The sequence below is a fragment of the Rhopalosiphum maidis genome, chromosome 3 (assembly GCF_003676215.2).
Source record: "Rhopalosiphum maidis isolate BTI-1 chromosome 3, ASM367621v3, whole genome shotgun sequence".
Lineage (NCBI taxonomy): Eukaryota > Metazoa > Arthropoda > Insecta > Hemiptera > Aphididae > Rhopalosiphum > Rhopalosiphum maidis.
Genome location: NC_040879.1, coordinates 56,666,390 through 56,679,187, shown reverse-complemented (window position 1 = coordinate 56,679,187; position 12,798 = coordinate 56,666,390). Strand labels below are relative to the sequence as shown.

The 12,798-nt window shown below is 24.3% G+C and overlaps 1 long non-coding RNA gene across 1 annotated transcript; it reads right to left on the bottom strand.

Annotated features, from left to right (window-relative positions):
• Nucleotides 1-7,706: 7,706 nt before the first annotated feature.
• Nucleotides 7,707-8,757, bottom strand: LOC113558667. Its single transcript, XR_003405679.1, has 3 exons — nucleotides 8,580-8,757; nucleotides 7,943-8,307; nucleotides 7,707-7,869 (listed from the first exon to the last, which is right to left on the bottom strand). It is a non-coding gene; the product is annotated as an uncharacterized LOC113558667 (long non-coding RNA).
• Between the last annotated feature and the right edge of the window lie 4,041 nt (nucleotides 8,758-12,798).

The window sequence follows — 12,798 nt, the reverse complement described above, 5'->3', positions numbered from 1 at the left end:
ATATTCATTTTTTTATTGATATTTATTGAAAAATAATTGAAAATTTCAAATGCATGTAAATAGTTTAAAATTATTCAAATTATTTTTTATTTAAATTATTTTCAATTTCATTAATTATAGAAAATAGTAATTTAAGTAACAGTAGAATACTTCAAGTTTCTACGATTGATAATATTTAGGTTTCAACAAGAAACATATAAAACGTTACTTCCAGAACTATATAGTTTTATCATACATTTTTAAAATAAGTTTAAAAAGGTTTATACAATTTTATATAAACCCTAAAAAAACAACTAAAAGTATTCAACAATTTGAAATGCCTATAAATTACTTAGTTACTTAGATTACAAACCTCGTTAATTTACACGTAAATATATCAAATTTCATCAAAATGTTAATGGATTGGCGCTAAATTTCAAAAATTAAAATAATTTCAAATTTACTTATCTAGTTTTATTCAAAATACTGCTCAAGGCTATCAGTAAATATAACTATTAAATGTACATATGAGTATACATTTAATAGTTACCTATACTATTTATTTATGTTGTAAATCCAGTGAAGTATTTTTTTTATCATTTGCTGCTTTTTAAATCATATTATTAATGTATATGATTCAAGCTATTAGCAAAAAATTGTATTAAAATTATCTATTAACATTTTAAATTGTATGAATCTAATTTATGACCAATTATAGTTATTACTATCAAGTTATTTTACATTTCAATCATTTTTAGATACTAGACGGAGTGATAAATATATTAAATGTGTTTTATAATTTATAATAACAAAATTGAGCTTTTATTTATTAATTATTTTTTTTGTACTTATTGTTTTTTTTTTAATAGAAAAAAATGCACTAATTATCAACTTTAAAAGAGATCTTTAGTAGTTAATTGTTGTTAAAAGTAAAAATATTTTGGTACTTTTTAAAATAATGTTCACGTAAAACAATTTTTTTTTTTTTTGTTTTTTTATAATTTTCAAATGAGAAATAAAAACTATTGGCAATTTCGCGTTATGAACATCGAGGTAACCGTTCGCGGTCGGCGAGAGTAGTCGGAGAGGTATGCTCAAAACCGTAAAAACTGAATGTTCAATTAACTTTTATGCATGAATTTTCAAGACAATGATATATAATTAATATACATTTATAATTTTATCTATAGATAATGAGACTTTCAAAATATTTTTTCTGTTTTTCAACTACATTTTAAGACATTTTAAATTAAATGTTTTTTTCTATTATATATTTAGACGTTATAAAATGTTTGTTTATAGGTAAAAAAAATGTACAAACTCTTTAGTTATAATATTAATTTTTAATATAAGATTACATTCGCAAGTAATTACCTAAAATCAATGTTTGCATATTATCTTAAGAATTTTTCAAAATAATTTTTTTGTTGTTAAAAATGTATTCATTTTTCAATTGTAATAGCTATATAAGCATCATTTTTCATTACAATAATTTAAAAACTTAGTGTAAAGCAATATTTATTTTTAAGGGTGCAGTGATTTAAACTGTCGAAGCCATTTTTCAGCATTGTCAATTATTTTTAGACTTAATATAGCTTGATGTATAGTGTACTATGTATAGTCGTTTTCAATCTTATATAGTTATATACTATAGTTTATTATAGAACATTGAATTAAAACTACATATCCATCATAGTGACTCTATTCGATGTTGAGGTATACTACATATTAAAGCGTTTACCTATACTTGTCTACTTTTTTTTGTAAATTAAATAAATAAATGAATTATTTTAATTTTATTATCTTTATAATATAGCTGCTGTTGTTGTGGTTTGTGGTTTATTATTGTATATGTATAAAGCATATTTTTTTTAGTTTTGGACTTAGGTTGATACAATCTGATAATTTTGTAAGATCATATATAATAATAGCATAATAGAATATTTTGAAATTATTGTCAATAATTCAAGATAATAACATTTTGTGATACAGTTTCTAGAAATTTAGTCATAAAAAATAAAAATGCTTTTGTTTTTTATATTTTCTCAATTAGATGATCATTTTATGACGAAGAAACCTGAAGATTTGACATGTAGTTATAGGTATAAAATATTGAGTATAGTTGTAAGCTCTATTAAACTGTTATTATTCAAATAATAGTTGTTATATTGCAATATATTATATATATGATACATATTTATGATTTTGTAATGGTGGCAGACGGTAGCAGTGATATATAAGGGTATATTGCCCGCTTGAAAATCAAAACTTTAACTATATCGTGTCAAACTAAATACCTATATATTATCTACGTAAATCGTTGTATTATATATCATATATTCGTATGGTCATTGACCTGAAACACATAACAGTGAAAATCGTATAAAAAAGTGTGTGTTTAATATTTAATTGTTACACAACAATGCCACCTGCACGTTGCACCGTTTGCGTCTTTAGTTTAGAGTGCGAGTTTCTTACAATGCCGTGGCAGTCCCGGAGGCCGAACGAACGATTACCCCGCTCGCCCATTCATCCCCCCGCCTGCGTTCATTCATTCATACATTCATTCATATTATATTCATTCATAAATGTTCTAGAATTACAACCAAAATAATAATATTGCCAACGTCTCTATTTTTCCGGGATACACACAAGTGGGATTACGCAGCTATTTCCTTCTAAAATTTTTTTTTACCTTTCGGCTTTCACCAATATATAAACTATATATACATAAATATAACCTGTAGAATATAGATAACTAACATCTATTATTATCTTTAAACATTCGACAATTTTGAATTTTAAACATAAAACGTATATTTAATAATAAAAATAATAAAAATAATAATTATAGTGAATGAAATTTTTGAATGAATCATTTTTATAAAATAGTGGAGTCATAAGTTGCCTTTACAACACCATGTTCACTACACATTAAAATATTTTGAGGAAAATTTGTTAGTTACTTCGTATAAACCTTTCTTTAAGTTGGACGATTGCTGTATGTAATGGTACAGATACTGTAACGAAGATTTTCTTCATTTATATCAAGCCTCCTATCTATAAAATACAAACTAAATCTATACTACCAAACACATACACATACACAAAGACACAAAATACGAAAACAAACGTTAACAATTAAATATAAATGGTTGATGGTTGTCATAATCCTATGATACTGATGAGTGTTTACTTATTAATATTACTACATTATACCTATAATCATATAATTTGTTGAGATTGGTGAGAGTTAGCCCATACGGTGTTTCCAGTATGTATAAAAATAGCCTTTCGGACGAAATTGACTACAATATAACATCGCATAATTATTATTTACATTTCACGCTGATAAGGATTAATTTTTTTTATATTTTATTTTAGAATTTTGCTTATATTTATTATACACAGAAAAAAAGTCCATACAAATCTGAGGGCCCCGATACATTTTGAAGGCCGCTCAGGCGGTGCATTGCACCTCCTGCACCGGAGGTAGTTGCGGCACTGCATAAAATTGATAAAGACTTTTCGAAAACTTGCATGGCCAAAATTGTATTGTGATTTGCTCTTTCTAATATTTCTGAGCTTAATCAAAATATTTTACCTACAATTCCTCTTTCTATAATACTTATAATGACACTGGCAACATTTTTGTTGTATACATAAATATTATGATTTACTATACTATTTACTAATGTAATATGTTTGGTTAATTTACGGAATTTTTAATGAAATTATTCGAAAATAAATGCACACGTGTTAAAACTTATGACAAAATACTTGTATTGATACTTGTACTAAACAATATTGCCTGTTGTCAGACGTCAGTATTGATTTTATTGTTCTAACAGATTATTAAACAAATTAATATAATATAGTGATTTAAAATATACCTCGTTAATTTTGCTGTAAACGCCGTGATGCCATTCGTTATCTTAGCTAAATTTATATTACAATTTTATTGTCCGATAATACAATATACAAATATCTACTTTATAGTTTGTTATACAAAATAAAAATCACGTTTGCGTGTAAAGTCTATTAAAATACAATTTAAAATTTGAATATTTTGGATCCAAAAACTGCAAAAATGCCTCTAACAACGAAATAAACCTTTATGATCATCACATAGGAAATGTTGAAAAATAATTCAAAGTGCTTCAAAATCCCACCATTTGGGGCAAGAATAAATTTTTGATTTTAAACTTTAGGGGTGATTTCTGGTAGCAAACATCTAATTTATTTAGATGGTTTTTGAGTGGTTAAAGGTAAAAACTTCCCACTACTATAGTACTATCTAAAGACATAAAGAAAAAAACGGACATTTTTACGCTTAACTAGTTTTGATAAAATTATTTTATTAATTTTGTTAAATTCTATTATTAATAACAGAAACGACTTGAAATTTCCACCAAGTAATATCAATATTATCATTTTTTATACATGGTTTAATTTTTAACTACCATTTTGATAATATTATATAATTTTATAAATCATAAAAAGTACAATTTTTAAACTATTTATAGGCATGAAAAATTTTCGATTTTTTTTTTATAAATGTTGATAAATAATTATTTGCTGTGTCAAAATTCTTGAAAATTTAATACAAAAGCATAGGTACATAATTTTTTTTATCTGTACACAATTATTAAAAATACATTGGCACTATTTTTTTGTATGCATTTGAAACTTAATTTTTTCAAAATTACAAATTACAATTATTTTGTTACAAAAATTTATAAAATCTTATTTATAGTTACGCCACTGTATCAAATATACTTAGTGATATAGGTTGACGGACTGTCTATAAATTATTTTTTGTATACGATGATAGATCATTCAACAACAGTTGTTGAACAACTCATTGAATTCATTTTAACACATCCATTACAGTGACCTACTTCACACCTACTCAGTGGCGCCGATCTCAGACTTTTTTTGTGAAGCGAAATCTAAAATTTTTGTCCCACTCACCCAATCAATTTGTAAATAAATCCATTTAAGAAGGCAGAAGTGAAGCGATCGCCTCACATGACATATGAGTTCGGTACCACTGTACGTACTATATACAGTAAAGTTATGCCCACTTGTCTACCTTTTTTCCATTCAATATTGTCGAATAGGTATCGATCCATAATCATCAAAAATTCACGTGTTATGCCTTCTACGTACGACATAACTAGGTACGTAAGATAGTAGATGCACTCTGTAAATAGGAGTATCTACGCTCGAGTACTTAACTATACACTCGATCATAATTCGTGCTATGATGTAATCGTACGCCTTGTTTCGAGACTGCCGACGATGTTTTGCTGCGGTGTAGTATATTGTATATAGTATATACATACATAAATATTACATATGCTTTTATAATATTTTAATGGACTTATTTGAGTCTAAATTAAGACTGTTGTCCGCTATCAATAACAGACAATAAAGTATCGGGGAGAAATACTACTATCTGTGTCCGTTATGCATAGGTCAAATTTAAAATTTTAACTCAAAATACAGTAGAATACCTACCTAATACATACGTCATATCTATATTTTTGCAAATTAAAGTTGATTAGTAGAAAAATTATTATTGGCAAAATTAATTTGTAGGTAATAACTTTAAGACAAATAACCACGAGATGAAATTTTCATCGAATATTCATAACTTTATAAGTATTTACTAAACATGAAATAATTTAAAAAATATGTTGGCTTTTATTGTATTATTTAAAGATATTATAATTTTTAACTTCTTTTTTTCTATTTATGTAGTTATTATAATAATTTTTTTATTTCTGGGTTAAAACTTGAAAAGAAAAGTTTGGCATAATTTATTCTAATAGCTAAATAAAAAAATTAAAAATAAATAGGTACAACTTCAATTTTATAAGCATATGAAGTTAAAATGTTAACATTTTTCAAAAACACAAACATTTTCAAATTATTTTGTAGTTAAAAACTTATAAAAATAAATTTAGTTTATAAAGCTTAAGTTTTAAAATCTAATCCATGTTTCCTCATAAGTAGTTCTTAGCCTCAGTAAAACATAACATTTTTTATTTATCTATTTACTTGCCAATTATTTTAGATTTATACTTTATACTTTAAATATACTGATTCAAGTTAACTTTCAAATATTACTCTATGTATAATAATATAAAGTATAAACTTCTGGAAAAAATTAATAAATAAATATAATTTAAATAACAAGGAGCAATTTTTAGTAAAAAAATATTGATATTATTTGGTGACATTAATGTCAATGGAACAGTAAGAGTAATTAAGAGCAAATTATTTTAGTTATATTAATATAACTATGATTGTTAGATAACTTGGGAAATTTTGACTATATTGGAAATGTATTCAAACGTACAATATTGATTTATTCTTCAACAATATTAGTTATTTTATTGTAATTAAAAAAAAAATAGTGTTTGTAGGAAGTTGAAACTTTTTGTCACTAACGCCACTACCTATATATAATATAATTTTCTATGAATGCTGAAACATTCAAAATATATTTAGATACATTTTTAGCTATTTAGTATTTACCATGAATATAATCATACTAGTGAGTAGTATACATTATTAAAAAAAACATTAATATTTAAAACTACAAAATAATAATGCATTATGATTTAGGATATTATTGATTGCTTCATTGAATTAAAAATTACACTGTTAACAACTAGCGTCTTTATAAACTATATGAATAGCATGATATAGAAAAAATAATCTAAAAATGTAAATAAAAATGTAAATAATTACAAACTAATAATTAAAAATATTCACAACTATTTTGAATACAATGATTACAATAATTGTAATTCCACTACTGTGTACAATGTCAATTGATTCAGATTTCAAAATAATAATTATTTAAATTTTAATATTTGATGATCTAATAATTTTTGGTATCATTTAATATAACACTATACATTATATTATTAAATTTATTAGGTATTTGGATCAAATCTAATGACTAACATTACAACAATAATAGTATATCATATTACAGTGGTTATAATTTTTTTGTAAAAGTGTGAATATTACAAAAATGAATACATATAATTAATGATCTATGTTAATTTATCATAGAAAAAAAACTACATCAGCAATCGTTTTAACTTGTATTTATATTTCAAGTGTGTAGAATGGTTACTGCAGACCCATTTAATCAGTTCAAAATAATTGACAATCAAACTTGGTATTGATTTCTATAAACTTTTAAAATTAACAAATATTTAATATAGCCTTTGAAACAAATGATCTAACTGAGTATAAAAATGATATGTTAAATATAAAATTGTTTTTTTTTCCAATGGTCTTCATTTGAAGTTGAACTAATTGCAAAAATATTCCATAGTCAAATTGTAATCATCCATCTATAAACAGCAACAATACAACATAAAATAAACAAATCCAAAAAATTAAAATAGAAATACAGGAAATTATATATAAATTAGTATAAATTAATGTAACTCTTATCCAAAGTTAAGATATTTAAAATAATTTTTTTTTGGATAATTCTATTATATTTCTAAAAAATACCCAACTTTGGCTTGCGTAACTCTTACAGTTTTCATTATAATGAATTGTAGGTACATAAACATATATTATATACAATATCTAATATAAAAATACATAAAATGTATATTAGTTGTAATTATAATATAATATATATAAAACATTTATTAAATTAATATAATAACTTCAAAATAATACTACGTAAATGCTTTTCCAAATATCTATCAATCAAACCTATTCTGTATAAATTATCCACTAATCTTTTGAATTATATTTTGCACATTGAATACATAGTATTATTATTACTAATTTGCACTTAAATTGTTCCATCTTGTAGGTCAGAATTTATATTGTTTGACAAAAAATAGTCTAATAATAAAATAAAAGCAAAATTAAAATAATAATAATTCATTTTAATTAATTAAAATACCATCAATGATACCTAATATTATAATTATTGAATTGGAATTCAGCTGTCTTCTGTGATATAAATATAATTAATTTTAAACATTCATTTAAACATGAATATGTTTTTTCAACAGGTATACATTAATTTTTCTTGACTGGATGTTGAGTAACAATGCTATCATCTAAAATCACCTAAAAACATTTTTTCTGCGCTACAGTAGCCAAAATAATTCAAAATTTGACTAAATTATCAATAGTAAAACCACATCAGACAATTTTATTCAAGCTTTATGTGATATAGCCTTGATGACAATATTATACAAATAGAAGTGTTTGAAAAGATGTTGAGTGTTTGGAATGCTGGCCGAGGAGTATTGAATTATTTGAATTAAACTAAGCCTGCAAAAACATACTTGTGTTTCAATGTTTTTTTATAAAGCAGAGAAAATAAACATAATTAGTTAAATTCATATTTATTCATCAAGTGAAAATCTAATATACTTAATATTTAAAATGAATATATTAATAGTATTATATAGATCTTCAATCACCATATTATTAATAATATTTAACAAAAAACATAACTCATTCATTAATACATAAAATAAAAATTTAAAACTGTTATACATGTTTACTATTTTGTAATATTTAAAAATTCAGATAATATTTACTTTTTTTCGATAAACTTTCTTGTATGTTTGGTCAGTAGATAAGTGTGATTCTATCCATTCAACAATTCATGATTAAATTAATTAATACGTAGCTAAACAACCAACTTATTATTTTTGTTGATGCACCTTTTGTTGTGATTTAATATTACATTAATTAAACTAATCCCGTGGATAGAAATTGAAAGAATATCCGAGAACTGAGAAGATAAGCGTAATAAGTGTTACCGCTGATAAGAAATTAGTTAATAACAGGTATATTAAGTTGCATATTCTTCGTTTATACGGGGCAATTTTGTAAAGATTGTTCATTACATAATAATATTGATATATTGGTTAAATCATATTATGAATAAGGTAAGATGTAAATGGAGTTTTTTTTTATAACTGCTATAGATAGTAACTAAATAAATTATTAATTTAAAAAGATAAACGTTATTAATATAGTTTATTATTTGTTAAATATATATTTTAATACAGAACATTTTAATTTATAGAAAATATTTTTCTCGTTATGACTGTTGTTTTTATAATAACAGCCTTGTTAACTATTTTTCTATTTGTTTATTGTAATATTATTTTAAAATCATTTAATTTTAATTTGACTTTAATTTTTGCCTAGCATTAACTACAATTTATAAGTTAAATAATTTATTTATCAATTATTTTAAATTTAAATAATAATTTTGAAAATATTTTATAATAGGAAGTTTTAACAGATTATTGCTTTATTTAATTTTGAAAATGTTACTGTGTGAAGTGAAATTCATATTAATGTAAACGTTTAAAGCCTCCATGAATAATGTTTTTAAATAATAATCCAAACAATAAACATGTTATTCAATGATCATCATTTAAATATGATTTATACAAAATAATTATATTTCTATTATATTTTTTAGGATTGTTGTTTTAGTATGAGTTCATACTAAATTACTATTTAAAGTTTAGTATCATCAACTTTTTTATTGGGCTCTGTCATTTTTTTTATATAAATTAAATAAATCAATTTTAGATTTTAGATTGAAATAAGCGATATTCATTTTACAATAATTTTTAATTTTTATGTATGTAAGTATATCTAAATATAGATAAATTAAAGCAGCGGTTATCAAACGTTTTTAGCCTCGTAGCCTTGTTTTAAATAGAAGTTTGTCGTGGAGCTCTCAAGAAATATTTAACGTTAATTTTTATCTGTCTGTGTTTTGTGTAAATTTATTGTGGTATTACGAACGGAGCCCTTTATAAGCCATTGCAGAGCACAGTTTGGGAACCGCTGAATTAGAGAAAATAGTTTTATCATAAATTTAAACTTTCGCTAGTAGTTTATGGTTCCAAATTGGATCTAATTGAGTTTTTGGAGAGTTAAAGTAAACATTTTTCCATGTTTTTTTTCAAGAATTGAGAATAAATTAAGGCAAAACGTGAATATTATATTATTCTTTAAATAAAACGATTTTTGTTATGTTATTCATTATTTTTATAAAAGTATTAAAGCAGTTTTCAAAATATTTGGACTAATTTTAAGATATTTAAAATTCAATAGTTCATACCTCTTAATGGGACATTGAGACACCAACCTATTCAAACCGTAGCTACTTTCTAACTTTTTATTTATTTAATTTATATTTTAAGTGTTGAAAAAATGTTCATAAGCATATTGTAGAAACGTCGATAAACTCTCAAATATCATTTCTAGAGCATAACCATTGTTTATTTATGACAAGTCAACATGCACTCTGTTGCGATTTTATCGATTATGTTACCATAACTACGGCGGCCGGGATTTTACGTCGCACTGCATTAGTGTGACAGCTGCAGGGTGCAGATAGAAATGTTTCAATACGTGCATTGCACCTGTTACATCGCGCATCGGTCGTATTCATCCCGTTTCGTCGTCGAACCATTTTGCCGCCAATTTATTACTATTTTGCGGCCTGGTGTTTATTTCTCAAATTATTTTTGTTAATTATTTATAATTTATATTCTTCTTCTTCTTATTATTATTATTATTCAGTAAGCAATTATTTACTTTTGTACAACATAGTAATATAGTACGTGGACATAATAATATAATATCGCGATGTACCTATAGTATTTACATACAGGTACAGGGCACTAAAGGTATAATTTTTCGTCAATAAGCATCCTTATTATTTTTCAAAGCATTCCCGAATTCTTTTTCTTCAACTAATATTCTATCAATATAGTTCATTTTCTGCTCTTCTACTCTTCTAGCGGAAACATTTGATCATGCTTAGGTCTGCTTTCATCAATGCATGCTCGTTTAATAGTGAGGCGTAGTAAACCATGTGCATGAATGCATGATCCAATACATATGTTTGCTTACAGGGCCTCGCTATTTCGTCACTGCCGTCAATTTTAGTTTAAAAGAACTTAAGTTTTAACAAAATTTAGTTTAAAAGAACTTAAGTCTTAACAAAAATTAAAGTTTGTTTAGATATCCGATTTTGATTCTGGAAAAAATTGAATTCGACAAAAAATTGTCTATAATAAGTACGGAATACTTTGTAAAAATTAAATCTTATATTATAATGAATGAAGTGTTAATAAAAACTTGAAAATATATGTATTTTTTTAAATCATAATATTAAAATTAAAATTAAAAACAGAAAGTTTCTTACGATCTACAGACATTTTTCTGCTGAATTTAAATATTTATTCAGAATCAAGATCAAACAACGTTAATTAAATTTAATTTTGTCAAATTAATAAATAAGTTGTCGTAAAATTCGTGTAGTGAATTTTATTGTTATCGAGTTATTGAGATGTGCATGCCTCGTACCTACGCCGGTAGCTCAAGCCACGGTACTCGCATTGCATTTCACTCGCACTAATAATAATTTACAACTAACACATAGATCTCGGGTTGCTAAAACAAAATTATAAAATGCCTAAATGTTGCTCCTTAAATAATAACCGTAGGTTTCTTAAAGGATAAAAAATTTCGTATCTATAAAATGATTGCGAATTATCATTAAATTCAATTGTAGGGGTTTGTTAAACTATTTTGTATTAATTTTGTTTCATAAAATACGTATCTATTTTAAATACTTTCTTTAATTGTATTAAAAATTAAATTTAGTTTTCATATTCTTTTTTTCTTATTTAAATACAAAGTGTGCAATTTTACACATATATATTTTTTTTTACATAACTTTAATTTGTACGTCAATAATTATTAGTTTTTTTTCAATATTGTAGAGTACTTGTCCTCGCTATACAAATTATAACATCAGTAAAAATTTAAATTTGTAGAAAATATTAAACATTAGAATATGAATTTAAAATGTATAATACGTACACTATATTGATTTAATAATTACATGTAATAAATTAATAACGATGAAAAGAGCAAAAATTATAATTTTTTAAAAAAAAATTGTATTAATATATTATTTTCAAAATATAAAAGAATATAAATGAGACTTAGGATGAATAATAAAATTGTATTGGTAACTATAGGTACTATTTATAATAATACAAATATTACTTATATGTTATATTAACTATTAAGTATACAATCATACAAATACAATACACCTATGACTGTAATAAATAATAATTTACAATGAAAAAATTGTTTTTCACCTACTTAATTTTGGGCACTAATAGCACTATGTTTAGACCTCCTCGTTGAAAAATCCTAGGTATGCCATTGCTATATATAAAATATCATTAATGAAGAATTTTGGGCATGACGTGACTCTTTTCGCTCAAAAATGAACTTTCGCAGTTTCGTTTTTCGCTCACGTCTTCTTTCGACCAACTATTTTCCCTTTTCGCCTAAGAATATTATAGCATTTTTTTACCACATTTTTATAATATACACTTTGCAAATCACTAACATTAAATTATTTATACTCATTATATAACTAAACTATCTGACTGTCTAGTAAATAATAAATTAACAAATTACTGTGACTGATACGTATTCTCCGAAGATTGTTTATTTCCATCAAGTATTTGGGCAGCTAATATGTTAGACTTAAAAAGAACAACCAATGAACCAATACGTGTGAATCTTTTCATTCATTTTTAAACAAACGTTTCTCCACCAGCTTGGTTGAGTGTTACAAATAAAATTCAAACTAAGGTCTATATTAAATTAAATAGTGTTCATTTACAAACTTGACGCCAAAATAAAAAAATTATAGACCGACAACGAAAAAATGAGCAAAAAATACAACAATATAAAACG